The sequence below is a fragment of the Canis lupus genome, chromosome 26 (genome assembly GCF_003254725.2).
Source record: "Canis lupus dingo isolate Sandy chromosome 26, ASM325472v2, whole genome shotgun sequence".
In the NCBI taxonomy this organism is placed as follows: Eukaryota; Metazoa; Chordata; class Mammalia; order Carnivora; family Canidae; genus Canis; species Canis lupus.
In genome coordinates this window covers 20,925,340-20,940,317 of record NC_064268.1, presented here as the reverse complement: position 1 = coordinate 20,940,317, position 14,978 = coordinate 20,925,340, and the positions used below count along the sequence as shown (strand labels likewise).

Genomic DNA, 14,978 nt, shown 5'->3' with positions numbered 1-14,978 from the left:
CCCAAGTCTATCTTCTACAGATTAGCCTAGCCTATATAGCATTTAAAAAACTAGCTCAATTGGTTTCCAGACTTGAACAATGGGAAGATTTCACATAAAAATCGAGATCCCTGGTATAGAAGAGAAAGTTCTTTCCATTTTGCTTTTCATTATTTGTTTCTGGCCTGGCCCCTGGGGGCGTCTGAGTTTGTCACCTCCTTGAGTATAGGACTGTGGGACACTGGAGGGAGGCATGCAATTGTGTTGGCCCATGGCTCAGTGAGAGGCCTAGTCTTGGGAGGGTTTTCTCATCTTGCCTGGATTAAGATGACTCACAGGGCCAGTATGGGTCTCTGGCAGAGCCAGCTTTCCTTTCCTACTTTGTTTTTATAAAACAGAAATAGAAGTTTCCATAACGTGGTACAACTCCACCCAGCACTGGCAGGCCTTGGGAAGTCACCGCTGTTTGTGAGTGTCCAAGGGAGAGCTTTGGTTGGGAGCCTGCTATTTGCTCATGGGTTCACAGAGCCTCACAGAGCAGGACAGCATGTGCTCATCTCTACTGTAGGCTCTGTCTGAATGCAGGTACCCTCCACTGGGTCCTCCTTCAGGAAAGATGATCAATGCAATGGATTCCTCAGGCCACAAGACAGGTAGGAGAACCAGAGATCTAGTGTAGTTTCTGTAACTGTGCATTTTTCCATCCCCTCTACCCATTCATCCTTCCATCCACCCTTCCTACCTCTCTTCTTTCCTTCCTTCTTTCCACCCATCCATCCATCCATCCTTCCATCTACCCATTCATCCATCTATCCATTCATCTATCTATCCATCCATCCATCCAAGTACTATTTATTAAGAACCCACTGTGCTTCAGACTCCCTACTCTATAACCCAAGATACAGAAACCGACAAAACTGATGCAGACCCCTCTATCCTCACATAGTGCACACTCAAATCAGGGAGACATATGTCACAAAGGTAACAATAGACCAAGAAAAGGGAACAACCATAGAGTCCATTAATAGATTAATTAAATGCAGTTTGGCTCATCATAGAATGAGATTCCATGTTGCCCTTAAATGAAGCAGATCTCTATATGGTGACATAGGACAATCCTCTAAGTGGGGGGAAAAGGAAAGAAAAAGAAAATCAAGGGATGGATAATGTCTGCAGTATATGTCCATTTGTAAAGAGCAGGGAACTTGGCTGGGCTTTTATGTACTTGTACTAGCAGAGAGGGTTTCTGGGAGGGTCCATAAGGAATTGAGAACAGCTGATGCCTCAGGAAAAGCTGGCGCACCAGGGTACAAAGAGGGGAGAGAGTTATTAGAGCTATTTGAACATCTTGTTTTTGAATGTACAACTTTTTTTTTCCCAATAAAATGGCAAGGAAATTTATAAGATTGGTGGATAGATTGGCAGATCGAAGCATGAGAGGAGATATGATAGATAGATAGATAGATAGATAGATAGATAGATAGATAGATAGATATAGATAGATATATAGATTACAGGGGGAAAAGAAAAAAGGCTTTATAAGTTTGATGGTTTGATGAGTATTTTGAAAAGGAACTCCAGGCTGCCTTGGGGGCATTCAGAGAAAGCTTCCCTGAAGATGGGACATTTGGGCTGGTACAATGAGGATGGACAAGAGTTGCTTAGTGACAGATGCAGAGATGTGCACACAGATCTCCCAGCACTGAGAGGAGCCATGGGTCCTCAGGCCCATCCCTCCCCTCTCTAGACCTCAAGTGGTACATCTGCAAAGGGGGAAGAAGACACTCTCAGAGCAAGGTCCAGGAAACTCTAGGAAACAGCAGATGCCACATCCAAATCCAAGCTGTCTTAACTTCTGAGAAGGGTGAACTGCCTCCCGATCTCCTCCTGCTCGACCACCCTTATTGCAATAGACAGAAACTATCAACACTGGGACAATCAAGAAAAAGAAAATCTGAGTATATATCCAAGCTCATGGTCATTAAACTCTGGAGATATGCTTTTTATCTCTCTGGGGGCAGGCGATCACTGCACCTTTCTCCCCTTCCCCATCAAATAAATTACGAAGGCCAAGAAGGTTAATTTATCTGAGTGGATGGATGCCAGCTGCTCTGTCAAATTGCTATATTATAATAATCACGGCAGATATTTCGAGTGCTAACTCCATGCCAGGTACTTAGCATGCAAGACCTCATTCTGTCTCCAAGGAAGTCTAGGAGATAGGTATCCATGTGACTATTGATCCCTATTCATGGGCTGAAGGTCCGGAGGCCCAGAGAAGTTTAGCCACTTGCTCAAGCTTACACAGCTGCTAAGTGCTGGAATAGGAATCTAAGTCCAGGTTATGTTGACTGCAACCACTAACCTACATTGAGACCCATCACATGGAAGGGAGACTTCCTCTGCAGGCTTCGAGGCCGGGGAAGGCTACCCGGAGGAGGTGCCATTTAAGTAGTGCCCGGAGGACCACGGAGCTCTAAATCCCTTCTCTAAGAGAATCAGCCATCTTCCACAAGGAGATTCCTCAAGAATACAGGGCCCTGGAGACATTAAAAGGAAACTCATAAAAAATTCATCTCTGAGTAGTAATTGTATCATAAAAAGTATTGAGCTAGAGCACACATGCAAATTGGACCATATGAATTAATGGTGTAAACAGTTGGAATGGGGGTACACATTCAGAGAAACGCATACCCCCCTCCACCCCAGGCAAAGGTGGGCCAGGTGACACTGTGCCCTGAGGTTTGAGGGATATTTCCAGTCTACCAATTACCAGGAGCTCAGACCCCCCAAGCCCTGCTCAGTGTTACTCCTCTAGCAACCCCTGAAGATCTGGGTGTGCTCACAGTTTTCCCTCATTCTGCACTGTCTGAGCACCTACTGTGTGCTGGGATGGTGCCCCTTCTTCCCCATGTTTGCTGTGCTCACCACCACCTCTACATGAACTTGTTTATCCTAGACAAATGAAGATGAACATCTGTGAACTTGTGTGTCCACTTAGTTTTTCACGGCTCCCTTGGTGGAGGCATTCAACAAGCATGTACTGAGCCTGGATTATATTCAGGCTGGGACCCACCCTCAACCCCCAAAGCCGGTCATGGTCAGCAGAGGGCTTGTTGATGCAGGGGGTCTCCAAGACAAGACTGGGGGGTCGGGGAGCTGGCCAGGCAGAGATGCTGGTGGGGGACCAGCTCCAGGTACAAGCGAGCTGGATCATACACATTCGTGAAACCACACATAGGTGAGGGTGGTTGGAAAGTGAGGGCTGACAGTGATGGGATGAACCTGGGGGTTAGAACATTCTGGAAAAAATGATTTCCCCCACCACCACCACGGAGCTAGGACCTGATCCCCATTTGGTGTCTTTCCTGTCTTCCCAAATTCCTGGTTCTTAATTGCCCAAGAGGTAGAACCTGTGCTAACGTGGGTCTCATCAGAGTTCAGAGGACAGTCCCCACAACCTTCCTGTGGCTTACAAACTGTGTTCCATGGAACTCTGAGGGTCTGTGTCCATGTTTCTGGAGGCTCCAAGGTGGGGAAGAGGTTGAGGTTTAAGTGGGAAATGTTCTAGAACCTCTCCTGCTTCAGCCAGATCAGTGCCACTTGTACCTTTTTTTTTTTTTTTTTTTTTTTTGCCATTTCACGGAAATTTCAAACCTTCCTACCTTTCCCGTAGGAAGGGATTCTTTTGCTTATATGAGAACAACTCCAACTTGATGCAGAATAAAGCCCAAATTCTTCAAGACCTTTGGTGATCTGGACCCGGCCCATTCCTCTGGGCTCAGCTAAGCCATTTCCCATGCCTGCGTCTTCCAGTCCTGTACCCCAGCCTTGGCTGTGTGATTATGCACCAAGCCACAGATGCCCTCTGCTCCCCCATACTTCCATTCTTTTTGTCATCCTCTTTCCTTTCTGAGGCTGACTTCAAATCCTTCCTCCTCCAGGAAGCCCTCTCTGACCTTCAGTAGGTGTCCTCAACATTACCGATACACCTTGAAGGCTCCCCCCAAAGAGCTCTGACTCGCCAAAAACGAGAGCCTCTTTCTGCTAGTCGATCTCCACCCCCATCAGCTTGTGAAATCCACAAGGAAAGATCTCTGACCTGGTCACCAGCTCTGTCCCATATCTGACCTGGAATATGGCAGGTCCCCAAGAAATGATGCTAAGCAAAAGGGTGCCAGGAACGAATGGAGAGATGGTGGGGTTTGGGAGCATTTAAGTTAAAGGATGTGAGGGCAGATGGACAGATGGGAAGGAGGGGACTCGAGAGGGAGGGCGAGAGGGAAGGAGGAAGGTGGGGTGGTAGGTAGATGAGACGGTGAAAGGATGGATAGATACACAGAAGGGAGGGAGGAATAAAGAAAATAGAAGGGAAGAAAGGAAGGATAAAAGGAGGGAAGGGAGGATGGAAGGATAGAAAGACATTGCGAATGGTGGACACGCATGCCTACAGATGGGAGGACCCTGGTTCCGCTTTCCCCGACAGGCCACAAGGCCTCAGCCTTCCCCGAGCCCTCTCCACACAAGTCCCCCTCTCTCCCTCCTGCCTCCATCACAGAGCCAGCCCCTGACATGCCCTCGCCCGCACAGTGATTACTCCTTGAGCAGCCTCCCGTATCCTGTTCCTGCTCTTCCTACAAGCAGAGAAGCAGAAAAATCCATCCTGATGAGGAGGCAGCCGCCCGCCCTCATCCCCCCCCCCCCTCCTCCCGCCCCTGCAGCCTGTAACTCTCGAGCAGTCAGGCAGAAACAGGCAGTCAATTTTTTCCAGGGTCGAGCGCCGGCTGTAAGGCACAGCCCTGCAGGGTGACAGGGGAGGCGGGGGGCCACTTGGATGGCATGACCGGCTCTCCCCCATCCTGGGGCCAGTGCCTCCTGCCTCGCTCACCCTGACGCTGCCAGCTGTGTAATTCAGGGGACATACCACCCCCTGTCCCCTGCCGCCAGCACCACCACCAAGCAACGGGCTCACCTAAGACCCCAGCCTGGTGGAAAACATCACAGGCCAGGCAAAAATGCCCTGTTGCCATCCATCACATCTTCTCCCCTAGCCTGGCTTCCTACCTGCCGGCCTGGAAGCCAATTCCTTTCACCCCTGCCTGTCCTCGGTGGCTTCATGGCAGGCTCCTAGCAGAGGAAAAGGCAACGGATGTGCTTGTACCCAACCAGGTGTCAAGTGGCTCTTGGTTGGGTGCTACGGTGTGCCACCTAGATATCACCCCAGCTATCGGGAGTGTTGACAGCTCCCAGCTGAGCCTCTGCTCCCAGCACCTGCCCTCAGCTAGAGAGAACTGCCTAGTCCAAGGTCAAACCTCCTTCCAGTAGCTGGTTGATGAGAGGGGTACACCACTCTGGCCTCCTTGCTTCGAGGCAGGGTGACTTTGCAGAGCCGCGTCAGCTCCAGAGCTCCCTGTGGAATCAGCGGAGGCCTCTGATGAGTCTGAATCATGCCCCAGCTTCTTTATGCCTCTCCCTACTGGTTTGCCTAGCTGTTGATCCTGAGCACTGCACCCCACTGCACCCCAGTGAAGCCCCTGCACTCAGATTCATGAAGTCTGCATGCAGGGGACCCAATATGCGACAGCCTTTTGTGCATTTGCAAATTTGAGGTCTATGGCAGCTCTGCCTGGCATGCTCTTTGTTTCACATGTCACAGACCCGAGGCTCAGGGAGGCGACAGGCCCTGTCCCAGGCTGCACCGAGTGAGTCGGAGCTGGGATTCCACACTAGCCCACTTCTAGTTAGTCAGGCTCTGATACCCTCCATCGCTGCTGATCAGGAGACAGGCCCATGGAGAGTCATGGTTCCTTTCTGACTTCCACAAGTCCCAGGGACCGGGGCTCCCTGACTCAGCTATAGGGAGTCCAGGTGGAAACTCACATCCTGTACCCTAGGATCGGACACCTCTTCTGGATCCCCAGACCTCAGGGCTCACTCATGCTGCCTTTCCCGCCTTCCACTCCAGACTGCCCCCATCTCTCCACCTGCCACACCCACCGATGTGCTGGGGGAGGGGGGGGTACATGGTAGAGCTAAAAGGGCCAAACACATCTAGCTTCAATTCTGAGCTTTTGATAGAATGGACCACTTGACCCTTCTCAGAGTCTTGATTTCCTCATCTTTCAAATGGGCCAGTTGGAGGATTGCTTGACACAACATATCCAAAACACTTGGCCCAGGGCCTGGTGTACAGCAGCTGCTGGGGCATTCCCACTTCCTTCATTCCCAGTGATCAGGTCTGACCCGATGAGGATGATCCGTGCAGAGCCTGGTGGCAAGCGCTGGAATCTCATTGTCTCGCTCCCTCCTTGCAACAACTCCATGAAGCGGGTCTCATCATCATCCCCATATCACAGGTGAGACAATGGAGGACATAGAGAGAAAAGGGCATGTCCACAGTTCTCGGGGAAAAGGGGACCCGTTGGGATGAGCCAACCCCTCTGTCCAGCTCCATACTCACAATCTTCACCAGTTGGACTCCCTTCTCCTCCCACTATGAGCCTCTTGGTCTTCCACCTGCCCCAGTCCCAAGTAGACATGTCCCACAGGGAAGCTAGGTATCCCTTGATCCAGTGGGGTCACTATTTAGAACCATGTCTGTAGGCGCCCTGCTGAGAAAATCCATGAAAATCGTGTGTTCTGGCTATCAGGTTGCTTACACCTTAGCCCCCCTGTCCTTCATGCTGAAAATGACCCTTTAATAATAAGAAAATCCTGGCCTGGGGCTGGGAGCTGCCTTATTAATTTTTTTGGGGGGGAGCTGCCTTATGAAGGCAGAACTTATGCCTAAGTTCAGGGATGGGAGGGGGGAAGGGACTCTACCTCCAAGAAAGCCATATGTACCCTTCTGAAGCTCTTCCAGCCATAGGGGAGCAGGGCTCACTGGCCCTGGATGAGGTCATAAATCCATAATTGAACATCTGGGACCATCAGTCCCCATAAAAAGAAACCAGAGGAATATGGTAAAATTGCCCACAAGGCCGTGGAAACTTCCTCTGGGACTGGGCCAGGAGTCCGGGGGTCCTTCCTGTGGCCGCCAGAGCCAGCTTCTGTGTGGGAAGAGCACGGGACTAGGGGTCAGCCAACCCTGGGCTTAAATCCTGCCTCTGCCAGCCAGGGCCTTGGCAATGCCACGGAGCCTCCCCGTGCCTCAGTGTCCTCCTCTGTGAACTGAGCATCCCACTAACATCCTTGCGACACTTTAACATGACTGGGGCTTCCTGATTGCAGATGGAGAAATTCTAAATCCACGCTTTGAAGATGTCGACGGTGATTGATTGCAGACAGGGAGGGAGGGGATGGGATGAAAACAGTGCAGGGAACCAGAGATGACCAGACCAAACCTCAAGAAGGGTCTCCAAGCACTTCTTCCCGATTCCATCTTCCCGATTCCATCGGGGCTGCGTATTTACGTGTTTGGCCAGCCCTCTTCTTTGCCTTGTCTCTGGCCAGCTCCAAAAGAGACTATGGGATTTACCAAGTAGATTACATGGCACTTAGCTAATGAAATGACTCCCTCCCTGTACCCCCCTGCGCCCCCCACCAAGATATCGATCAGCCACTGGCAACCCAGGAGCTTCCAGCAGCCTCTGGACAGTTCAAAAAGAAAACCAGCCATTAATAAAATTGAATGGTTGGGGGTGGAGAGAGGGAAGGAGATGGGGAAGAGCTGGCGGGAGGGGAGGGGGCTGGGAAGAAGCTAACAGGGAAGAAAATCAGAAGACAAACTGTCTCTCTGATTCAAAACCCATATCGCAGATGTAGAAGAGATTGTGCAATTAACCACTTCCGCCAGAAAATGCCCACGAGGTAAATATGCCAAAGTCCAGGGGTGACCATCTGTACGTCAGAGGACACAGGTTGCAAACTCAGGGCAGCCCCCCACAGCGGGGCTTCTGTACTCCATGTACGTTTTACTTAAGTGGAATTGGCTGCCAATTTTTTTTTTTAATGAGAGTTTTCATATAAAAATCTAGATTGCTGGAGTTTCTTGGAAAACGGGAACATGCAGTAACTCTGGGCTTGCATTCTTGCACAGCGGCCACAGGGAGAGTGCTAACAGCTGTCCCTGTGGGTGGGACGCACGGGGTCGGCTTGGTCCCTGCCTGGCCCCTGGGCTCCCTCCAGTGAGGCCGAGACACCAGGGCTGGAGTTTGAGACCCTGACCCAAAGTCCGAACTGAATATGTACATATGGGTGGGGCTGGGAGTATGTGTGTGGGTGATGCCCCCTGGGTAAATACCACCTGCCAAAATATTAACAGAGGCTACCTCTCCCTAAGTAAGGCCTTCATCTTCTTCTTTTGTACTTACTGTTCTCATCAACAGAAAACAATAGACTTGGCTTTAAGGGGGAAAAAATCAATATATACAGAGCTGAGTATTCTGAATGCTCACAGTGATGGCAATTGCACCAGGAAGGAAAAAATCACCAAAAAAAAAAAAAAGTCAAACTGTGGTCTTCGCCAAATTGGGGAACTGAGGGCAATTTGAATTTTCTCTCTATCTTTTTCTGCCACAAATCCCTCTCGTATTTCTAATGGGATGACCACAAACCAGGCGTGTGTAAATGAAACATAAATCATGATTAACCCACATAAACAGAGATGCGATTCTTCAGAAGGAGCCTTGTCAGCGGATGGGCCTTGAGTGGGGTCGGGGTGAGGTGGGGTACAGGACTGTGTCAGGGGCTTCTGAGCCTCTTTCTCCAGGATCAGGAACCTGGTCAGATGGCTGCGGTGTATTGTCCTGCCCCCAGACCTCAGGTCCACATCCATGAATGCCGAAGAACGAACTAAATTCCTCATCGGGGAGGCCAGCTCCTATGCGCTGGATACAGATTGACATGTTTTCACACACGTGTGTTAGCGAAAGAGCCTGGGGGTTCATAAGCCAGGCTCTCCACGCAGCCATTTCCTGTGTGACCTTCTGCGGGCCACTTGACCTCTCTGAGCCTCCTATGCTTTCTATAAAATAGGGATCAAACTCACCTCTCAAGGCTGGAGGGAGGACTAAATGAGCGCTCTGTGTCTGGAACCCAATAGGCAGTCAAAAAAAAGGCTAGATACTACCTGTATTATTACGATTGATATTATTAAAAACCACCTACTGTGTGCCTGCCAGCAATGGGCAAGTTTCCCATCCATCATCTCACAATAACATGAGTTTGAGGCCATCATGCCCCACAGAGATCACATCTTTGTGACCCACAGAGGCTCACCTGTGCTTACCACTGACCCCTGGCCCCTAGGAGGCTGTCATCACTGTATTTTTGATACTAAGATTAACTGAACACCCACTGCGTGCCTGGCCTCTGGGCCCCTCACCCACTTTCTGGTGTGATCAATAAGAGCAAGAAATCTGCAAAGAGACCAGATTCACATCTCCTTCCATCACTATAGGGCTTAGGCCAGCACCTTCCCTCCAGCCTCAGTTTTATTATCTGTCAAATGGTTGTGCTTGTTGGATCCTTAGGACATTTCATCGATAACGGTTAATACATGGAAAGGCTTTGCAGAACGGAAGGAGGAATCAATCATGGAGTAACTATCCCCATTTAACTGAAAATTAAGGAAAGTTGCACACTGTACCATTAATTCATTTGTTCGTTCTTTCGTTCATTCCTAGCTTGTACACTGGAGCAGTGCCTCCCTCCACCCAACTCTCCAGAAGTGTCCGCACCCCCGAAAAGCATGTGGTGGAGAGTGAGGGGAACCAGTCTCCCCTACTCTGGGCCTCCTCATCTCTCGCTGTCGGGGAGGCAGCTGTGGCCAGACATTTGGAAGCCATTATAAACATCCCTGTCTGATTCTGTCCTCCCCTGTCCGTAGCTTACAGCAACGGATTCCAAGGAATTTTGGCTTGGTTCCTTGGCGGAGGGAGACCCGGAGGAATGATGGAGCGCTCTCTCCTCTCCACCCCATCCACACATGGTCCTCTTCATTTCAGCGTCCGGAGCAATGGGCAGTAAACCCAGGGGCGTTGGGGAAGAGCTTGCACCAGAAGAACCTGGGACTCGGCCCAGACTCGGCTGCTTCCTGCTGGAGTCACCTCTCTGAGCCTCAGTTTCCCTCTCTGTAAAGGGGGAATAGCAATAGTAGACAGATGCACTACCCATGCGGCTAGGAATCCACTAGTTGAGGTAAATTAAATGCCTGATGCAGTAGATATTTGAGAAATTATATTTTCCCCATTCTAATTTCAAGTTCGCTTTTGCCTGTAACCAAGAAAGCAGAGGTAGGCTGGATGCGAACTTGATGCAGAAGTTTAGCAATAGCCCGCTGGATCCCCTTAACAAAGCCACTCCCCAACACGTGCCTGTTTCCCCAGCCTTCTGCCTCTTGCTCCCCGACTTTCCCTATATTGGCGCCCTGCCTGCCTCGGGGGGCTCACAGCACGACCCGGGCCCGGGCAGCCTTCCAACCCTCCCTGTCTGTCCGCCCGCCAGGCTTCACTGGCATCAGATGCTGTGGCATCCAGCCCTGGCCTGACCTAGCCTGTCTGGGCTCCTCTTTCCTGAGCCTTTTCTCTCTTGGTTCCTATGCATTGTTTTCTTCCTCTTTTCTCTGCACCAGGTCCATCTAGGCTCCTGGGTCCCTGCTCTGGCCCCTTGGGGTGGGGGAGATGGGAAGCCAGGGTCCAAGGGGGTGGCTACCCTCCCACTGGCCATCAGGGCGTAGCCTGGTACCCTCCAGATTTGTCAGATGGCCTCCATGTGAGCTGGAGTGGGCTCCGTGTGCGTGTGCGTGTGTGTGTGTGTGCCTACATGTGGTATGTGCGTGCATGCCTGTGTGCTGCATGCAATATGTGTGTGCAGTATGTGTATGCCTGTATGTGGTGTGTATGTGTGTCCATCCATATATGATTTGTGTACATGCATGTGTGTGGCATATGCATGCCTGTATGTGGTGTGTGTGTGTGCTGTGATGTGTGCATGCATGTGTGTGTATGTGTGGTATGTGCATGCCTATATGTGGTGTGTGTCCATATGTGATTTGTGTGCATGCATGTGTGTGCTGCATGTGATGTGTATGTGGGGAGTATGTTAGAGGGATCGTGTGTGTACTGTATGTGATGTGTGTGTGGGGGATATGTGCCATTTGGTGTATCTGTGGTATGTATGTGTGTGGTGTGGTGTGTGTGTATGGGGGGGGTGGATTGTCTGTGTGTTGTTATCTCCCCCATCTTTGTGAGATCGAGAACCTCATAGTTCCAAGACCAGAGAGAAGGGACTAGAGAGAGGCTGTGTAGCAACGTCTCTTGGATCCCGACCTTCTGCAACCTCTCACATGTAGGCATGTGTGTGTCCACAGGTCTTTCTACAGACATTTCTGCTGCCATTTCATTGAGAGATCGGTGTGGCCCCCACGCCAAGCTTTCCACTCATAATTCGGTTCATGCACACACGTGCCCATGAAGTGGAACGCTGTCCCCTCTTCACAGATGAGCAAACTGAGGCAGAGCAGCTTAAGAAACATGAGAAGCTTTGTTGGGCGGGAGCCCAGGAGCCCAGGCCACTGCTGATACTTGCTGTGTCCCGGAGAGCCAAGCTCCCTCCGGCCAGTGCTCAGGGCTCCTGGGGACTTCCTCAGCGCACTCGTTCCCCTGGTTTTTCTTCTCTGACCTCTGCAACTTGGCCTCCAATATTTTTTCTCTCTCTTTTATCACCTGTTCCTTAAGTTACATTTTCCTTGGTTTTCTCTCTACTCATTCTCCTACTTCCACCCCCTGTCTTTTTGTCTGTATGTCTGTCTCTGTGCCTTTCTGTCTCTCTCTCTCTTTGTCCCTCTCTCTGTTTCTGTCTCTCTCACATTCCCAACCTGTCACATTCCCTCTGTCTCCCCATGCATAGCTGTGTGTGTGTGTGTGTGTGTGTGTGTGTGTGTGTGTGTGTTCATGTCTCCACCTCCCACCTCCCTGGTCCATTCGTTTTATCCAGCTTCTGCCACGGAAGGGGCCACAGGCTCTGCTGTGCTACATGTGTATTCTCCGTCTGCCCCTCCTGCTGATCCTGCTGGTCCCCCAGCCCCGTGTCCTGGGACTGTAGCTTCTGCACAGCCTCCGTGTCAGCCCCGACTTCCCGATGCAGGTCCCAAAGGGGCTCAGGGTATGGGAGACAAGGTGGGTCGGGGAATTTGTCCTTGCTTCCCACTCCCAGCTGCCAGTTGGCAGCAGCAGCAGCAACTCCACGCTGGGCCCTGCTGGAGAGCCTCTTCCTGCAGCCACACCCCTCCCCGGATCCCAGTAACACTCCCTTCTCTCTCCTCCAGGCCTGGGGTACTAGGGGCTCCCCACCCTTCCCAGCCCAGTAGTGCAGCTCCATCCCTCTTGGCTCCTCTTAACCCCGTCCACACTTGGATGGCTCTTCCCTTCATTGACTCCGTGGTCACCAGTCTCCTGCTATGGCATTGATGAATGCAACTGTCCCTCTTCTGTTGAACCTCTACAGCCATCCTCTCCCCCTCCTCTCTTCTCTGACACCTCCCTGCTTCTCTGCTCACACCCAGCCTCCCGCACTCCCCAGCCTACTCCCCAGCCAGACTGAGAGCTCAACCAGGCAGAGACTGTACCTATGCCTCCCGTGCCCCCTAGCCACTGCCTTGCACCTAGTCAGCTCTCGGGGACTGTGAAAATAGAAACTGATGAGTCAGACCAGCATGCCAGCCAGTGAGGTGTGTCTGCAGCACTGCCTGGGATGCTCAAAGGAATCCACTCTGGGCCCATGACCACCCCTCCCAGACATTAGCATCAGAGCTCCCACAGCCCTGTGGTGGGGGGTCCCCAATAATGGGGCACTCCCACACTGCAGTTCAAACCGACTCCACAGCACTTCTCTGTGTGCCCCAAGCTCATGGATGGAAGAGCTCCCCTGCTCCTGGCACCCGTTCAAGCTGCCTGGTGAACTAAATTGATTTTTTATCGTTGCTCTGGAGCGAGCTTAATGAATCTGTTAGTGACGGCTGCCTGCCCCAATCGCCTCTCAGTGCCTGTGCCACCAGAACGGCTCTTCCTGAGAAGGAAGAGGCATTATTTAAGGCTCAGCCTGTGCCCCTGAGAGCAGCTGGGCATCAGCGAGGCCATGCTTTGCTCTTCTTGGAGGGGGTTTCCATACTAGAGTAGGGCTCTAATGCAAGTCAGAAAAGAAAAAGGCAATGCTGGAAAAGAATGGAAGAGATTTAATTAGTACATGTGTTCCTAGGGACCAACATCCATCTGTTCATCCACTCATCCTTCTACTCATCCATCCATCCATCCATTCATCCGTCCACCCAACCATCTACCAATCCATTCATTGACTTATCTAACTACGCATCCACCCAACCATCTGTCCTTCTACCCATCCATTTTTCTTTTTAAAAAGATTTTACTTATTTATTTGAGAGAGAGAGCAGAGGGGGAAAGAATCTCAAGCAGACTCAGTGAGCTGAGCATGGAGGCTGACATGAGCTCAATCTCACGACTCTGAGATTATGACTTGAACTGAAACCAAGAGTCGGACACTTAACTGACAGAGCCACCCAGGTGCCTCCACCCATCCATGTTTCTATCTACCCATCTGTTCATCCATCCATCCATCCATTCATTCTCCTATTTATCCTTCCATCCATCCACCCAGTTATTCATCCTTCCATCCATGCATCCATCCTTCCATCCATCCATGTATCCATCTATCCACCCAGCTGTTCATCCTTCTAACCTGGCATCCATCCTTCTATGCATCCATCCATGTATCCGTCCTTCTGTCCATGTACACACCCATCCATCCATGTATCCATCTTTCTATCCATACACCCATCTACCCTTCCATCTCTCTGTTGCTTCATTTATTTGTTGTTCATTTGACCTTATACACAGTTAACATTATAAGATCGAGCATCCTTACTGTGGCCCACAGGGCACTATATAGCTTCCCCTTCAACTCATCTCTTGCCACTCTCCCCTCTCACTCCACTATAATCACTATAACATTACTGATTCTCAAACATGACCCAAGCCCTTTGCGTCTGCTGTCTCCTCTGCCAGAAATACTCCTTTCTGAACACTCCCAAGACTTGCTGCTTTCCTTCACTAGGACTCTGCCCAAATTTCACCACTTCCAAAAGGCCTTTTCTGGTCGCCCTTGATATAAATTAGCAACTCCCTGTCACTCTTTATCCTTTATCCCCCCCTTTTAATTTTACCCCTTGCCTTCTGACATTATATCATATGTATTTATTCTGTTTAGCGTCTACTGTTTTCTACTAGAAAGAAGTTCCATGAAGGGAGGACTTGTGCCAGTTTCATTGGCCCTTGCATCCCTGGGTCCTAGAACAGTGCCCAAAGTGTCATCAGTACTTGGGAAGTTTGACTTATTGAATTAATGATTTAATTCACTAATACATGCTCTGTCATTTCTGTCAGATGCTGAGTACCGAAGTAAATGGTGTCTCTTGCCCCTCACCTCTCAGGACATCAGGATCTTGGAACCTCACAAGATGGAAGGGGAGACTTTGACCCTAACCAACAGTCACATACATGATTGTAAAGTTGCATCTGGGCTAAAAGCCTTGAAGGATGGTACATGAGACCTATAAACATTTTGAAGTTGTTTGAGTTGAGCTTGTTTTTCTTGCTTACAGTCAAGCATCCTGTCTGGCCACATCACCCATGGAGATGCTGGTTGGAACAGAGCCTGCTTCCTCAGCTCTTTGCTACCCTCCTCAATGCTCCAGTTCCCCTGATTGCACTCTCAGCCCCTCCACATATTCAGTCTTTGTGGACAGAGAAATGGAGGGGTGGGCCACTCCTTGCCTCCCCAAGTTGGGCCTGGACCTGCTGCAGAGCATGAATATTGCTTGGTTTATTCTCATTTCTTTTCCCCTTCTTCCATCTAAGCCAGGAGCCAGACCCAGAATGTCACAGTGCTCAAAGAGAAGGTACTATGTAAGCCCAGGGATCCCCTAAAATGAGGGGTGCCTTGTAGGGAGAAGGAGAAAAAGCATACTTCTGAGGGCAATGGAG

The 14,978-nt window shown here is 50.5% G+C and overlaps 1 long non-coding RNA gene across 2 annotated transcripts; it reads left to right on the top strand.

Annotated features, from left to right (window-relative positions):
• Positions 1–502: 502 nt before the first annotated feature.
• LOC118352350 (uncharacterized) lies at positions 503–14,570 on the top strand. Of its 2 annotated transcripts, none has more exons than XR_007406268.1 (2): positions 503–632; positions 14,379–14,570. It is a non-coding gene; the product is annotated as an uncharacterized LOC118352350 (long non-coding RNA). The 2 variants fall into 2 exon arrangements; XR_007406267.1 differs by lacking the exon at positions 503–632 and adding an exon at positions 9,820–10,119.
• Positions 14,571–14,978: the final 408 nt, after the last annotated feature.